Here is a 4,934-nt window from a genome sequence, read left to right as displayed (position 1 = left end):
GAGGACCTCTTCTTTCCCTGGAGCCGAGCAGAGTCCAGCCCCGACGTCGGCTCGTCGAGCAGAGACCGGCCGGTTGTGCACCAAGTCGACGCCGACGGATCATGTTCTCGCGCCTCGACATGATTTGGCCTCCACTGAAAGGGTTAAGATAATGTCTTTTCACCTTTTAGAAGACAAGTCATGGGGTTTCTGCCTGCTCTAAGTGAAAATCTGGCACCTAGATAGGTCTTCAAGTCCCGGAACAGCATTCAATGGCTTTATCAAGTTGAGCACGGCCGGTTGGGTTGGTTCAGACGGCGATCCGGAGGAGCCTCGAGTGCCCCTTGCTTCGAAGCCCAGGCCGCGCGGAATTAAACGAAATGAGGGAGAACATAATCTCCGGTGTGGGATTAAAAGAAGAACGATGTGGGGTGGCGGATGGTGGGGTGGGCGGATGGGAGCGCAGAAAAAGGAGGGATCGGGGGGAGCGGCTGGGTGAAGAAGAGGGACCTCCGACGACGCTTTAAAGCTGTCGTCGTCTCAAGATCGGGGGTGCGGCTGGGTGAAGAGGAAAGGCCAAGAGTTGGGCCCCTTTGGCCTCCGACGACGCTTTAAAGCGTCGTCGTATCTTTTGTCCTCGACGACGCTTTAAAGCGTCGTCGTCTCTAAATTCACCCCGACGCTAACAAAAAGCGTCGTCGAGTTTCGACCCCGCTCGAAATTCGCCGACGCTTTTTGATAAGCGTCGGCGGGAAAGAGTCGGGAAAAGTCTAATTTTTTGTAGTGAAAGTTAGGGAACCATCCTGCACGAAACCACAATCGCTGCCCGTCATATGCCTTGTGCAGTTTTGAGCCATACAAGGTCGCGCAACTGAGAGAGGGATTGAATTGGATCCTCTACCAACCCACTCCAACCCAGACCCAATCTCCGAAGGCTAGCTCCAAGGGCACGAAATAAAGGCAACTGCATCGTCCCTTCTGCTAGCCGCCCATCTAGAATAAGCTTTAGAAGATGCTGAGGTGGATGATCCCAGCCTCCCAACTGGAGAATCTCATTCTCGTTGCTTGCATTAAGGGACAAGTATAGGTGATGCAACCTTGATATATAACGAAGCACAAAGGTCTTTGCAATGGATGCCGCTCACTTTCCATATCCGAATGCTCCTCAGTTGCGTCAAGTTCCTAGCCGTTTCACAAATTCCTTGTTTGCTTCCACTGCTTGGAGAGTTTGCAGGTTCTTTTCAAATTCCAGAGTCCTTTCGGAGCTTGCACACCTCTACGATTATTTATAGGATTATTTGGATCGAGAATCTTCTCGGCAAACAAGTGACGCAACTTCTTGAGATTTCTTGTCGTGCTTGGCAGTTTTTCTATTTCACTTTTCATGAGGTCGAGCGTCTGCAGGTTACGAAGCCTTCCCAAGGATTTTGGTAGCACCTTCACCTTTGTGTCCCTCAGACCCAAAAAGTGGAGATTGAATAAGTCCCCGATTTCATCTGGTACTCTCTCAATCGAGATGCCTTGCAGATCTAAGACGGTCAAATATCTAGAGCTGGAACACAGCGAAGAGAAGGATGATGATGATGAGGACATTGAAGGGTCAAACACCACGAAAGTGCGAAGTCTTGGCAACTCCATACTCGATTGGATTTCGTTACTGTATCCGTGCACTGACAGGCGGCGTGTTTCATCACCCGTCTTCCCCACCATCTGAAGATCATCAAGGACAGCACTAAAATTTTCCTTCTTAGACAATGATACAGCCAACTCTCGTACAAGATCGTGCATCCGACAGTGTTTTATTCTACCAAATTGATTCCTTTTTACAACTTGAAGCATGCATCGATGGATGAGCTCCTTGAGATAGTCCTCTGCCACTTCCTCCATTGTTCTTGATCCCCTTTCCTCCACAAATCCCTCTGCGACCCATAGCCTCATAAGCCTCTTTCTCTGAAGCACATGATCCTCCGGGAACATGCTGCAATGCAAGAAGCAGTTCTTAAGATATCTCGGCAAATAGTTATAGCTGAGATTCAGAACATGCTTCACATGGTCCAAATTTGGGTTGTTATTCAACTCCCAGCTCAGCTGATCATAAACTTTCTCCCATTCTGACTTGGTTTTCTCTCTCAGGGACAAAAGACTGCCTAAAGAGACAATAGCTAGTGGTAACCCCTTGACATTTTGATACAATTTTTTTCCCCAACTCCTCTAGTTCTTGAGGACATTTTCTCACTTCATCTTTCCGGAATGCCCTCCTACAAAATAGATCCCATGCCTTAGTGCTTTCCAAAAGCTTGAGCTCAAGATTCCAAGCATCATGTGCTAGTGAAGCTACCTCAGCAATCCGGGTTGTAATGATTATTCTGCTTCCATTGTTGTCATAAACATTAATGGCATCACGAATAGCATTGAAAGCTTTCAGATCCCATACATCATCCAATATGATCAAAAATCTTTTTTTCTCTAGAAAAAGCCTCACTCTTTCAACTAACCTTCTATGGTCCATTCCTTTGAGGTCAATCGGAACTTTCTCCACATTCAGCTCCTTTATCATTCTTCTTAAAAGTTCATCCACCTCGTAAGTTTGTGAGATGGATATCCATGCATGACATTCAAACTTTTTTCTCTCACTTTTATATACATTGGTGACAAGGGTTGTTTTGCCCAATCCCCCATGCCCCACACGGATATTATAGACCAAGCCAGATCCTCGTCAGATAGCCATTCAGATATATTTTTTTGTTTTGGTCAATCCCCACAAGGTCATCTTCATCCATAAAATGAGAAGAGTCTGCTGCATTTCACTAGCATTACGTGAACTACTACCCATTGCTCCCTCTGTTGTCTTCATCCATCGCTCCTTCATTTGTGAAAGGTTAACCAAATTAGTTTCCAATTCTTTCAGCCGAGCAGCAATTTGATGGAAGGCAACCAAATTGGGATCTCTTTACTACTTTTTTAAGATAGCCTCCTAACCCGCTCCCTTGTTGTTGAGCTATGAGATACACATACTCATCCATAATGTCCTTAATACTATATGCCAGTTTCCGTACCTCCTGAACCCAAGCTTCAAAGACTTGATTGTTATCAGTTCGACTATCTATATGACCGAGGAAGGCTTGCATTACCAAAAGTTCACTCTTGATACAGGTCATACTACTTGGTAGTTGAGTCAACAATGAGACTTCATTTGCGAACAGAGAACTAGCTTCTCTCAATGCTGCTCCACCCAAAGCAACACCGATCTTCTGAATTGCTAGAAGTACAGCCGCCTCTGCCATGTCTGGTTCCACTATGAACTATACTTCCTTTGTTGGACAGGCCAGGTGTCCTATCAGACTAGCTCTTTGTCTATCTTATATTCTCTCTCTTGGTGTTTGGTCTATCCAAAAAAGTTTGATCTTAGTAAGAAATGAGAGTTCATCAAGAGTTCCATACAATAAATAAAATTATTCAACTATGAGATATCACATATATACTGAATAATCTTGCTATCATGTTATTTAGTTCTAAGATCACTATTTCTCCGACCATTTGTAAACTAACCTTGGAAAATGGTACCACCATTCACAACAAGAAGGCTTTCCATTCTTTGAGGTGCATACAAGTATGATGTGTATAAAATAAAAAAATCTAATTATAAAAAGATCAACAAGGTTTGGCCTATAGAATTTAATATGACGTTCCCACTTCTAAATCACACTAGAGATGTAGAAACAAGACTATAACCTTCCAAGAGTCATTTTTCCCAATTAAAATATAAGATATTATCTTGTTGCAACTATAATAACAAGACTATGTGATAATTTGAAAAATTCATTAATTGTTTAAATTTTACGATTCCCCAAAGTTGTTCAACTAATGTCAAAAGTGGACTTGGGCCAACTTCTAGTCTGACCATAGGCTAGGCTTGAAATAGTTCAGGTTGGGTCAGGATCTAAAAGTAGAACCTGAAAGAATTTCTAGCTAGGCTTCTGTCGATGCTTAGCTCCACCCCGAGGCCCGAGCTTGAGCCGGAACCAAAAATCGAGCATGAAATCAAACACAAAGATACGATTAGAACAAGGCCCGAGACTTGTCCTGGCCCTATATCCAACCAGACCCTGCAGCTCAATTTGGTTGGACCTTTTCTTCAGTGAATCTAATTCATCTGTTTACCAAGCTAAGGCAGTGAGATTGACCACCTATGGATGAGAGAGGAGGGCTAAAACCTTCGATCCCTAAGTCTCTTGTCTCGAATTTCTCTTTGACCCTTGGGCTCTCTACATCTCTCCAGCTCTTCACTTCTCCGTCCACTTCCACTAGCCCCCTCCTCTCATCATTGCTGGTCAACAATCCAAATGCTACAGAACCCCTTTTCCAAGGACAAAGAGAACAACCACATCCAATGTTCCTCATCCCTTCTCTATCGCTATGAGAGAGAGAGAGAGAGAGAGATGAAAAAGAGAAGAGACGAATGATGCCCAACTATGGGCACTGTTTTTGGAGAGTTAGGGTTCGACAGCCATAATTTGTTGGACCCATATAGCTTTGAATGGCCTTCCTAGGTCTACTCTCTCCTTTATTTGATCTGCTCTAGCCTCCTGCCTTCTATTGTCCTTTTCCTCTTCGAGCCCACCTATAATATCCTTCCCCTTATTCTCTCATTCAAAATAAAAGAAAAAAGAACCATCTTTTCCCTTTTATTAGTATTCCCGTGGACTTAGTATTTTTCTAGTATTTTAAAGCAAGATATCCTATTTCTTGGGCAATTGTGGTCATAGTATGGTGCATTATTCTTAAAAAATGTAATTTTTACCATTTCTCATTAATTTGGCAGGTCCAAGCAAGCCATGTAGGGGCCAATCGAGCCAAAAATTAGGTCAACCAGGCCATATATCGGGCCTAAGCCTAGCCCTGAGCCCAAAAACATTTCGAGCCGGATTCCAACAGAAATATAGCCCAACCTAGTC

At 43.9% G+C, this 4,934-nt stretch overlaps 1 pseudogene; it reads right to left on the bottom strand.

Moving 5' to 3' along the window:
* Positions 1-1,049: 1,049 nt before the first annotated feature.
* Positions 1,050-3,355, bottom strand: LOC103697347 (annotated as a pseudogene).
* Positions 3,356-4,934: the final 1,579 nt, after the last annotated feature.

This window comes from Phoenix dactylifera, unplaced genomic scaffold (assembly GCF_009389715.1).
Source record: "Phoenix dactylifera cultivar Barhee BC4 unplaced genomic scaffold, palm_55x_up_171113_PBpolish2nd_filt_p 002157F, whole genome shotgun sequence".
Classification (NCBI taxonomy): Eukaryota; Viridiplantae; Streptophyta; class Magnoliopsida; order Arecales; family Arecaceae; genus Phoenix; species Phoenix dactylifera.
The sequence above is the reverse complement of the archived record's forward strand: the minus strand, read 5'-3'. Positions and strand labels throughout refer to the sequence as shown.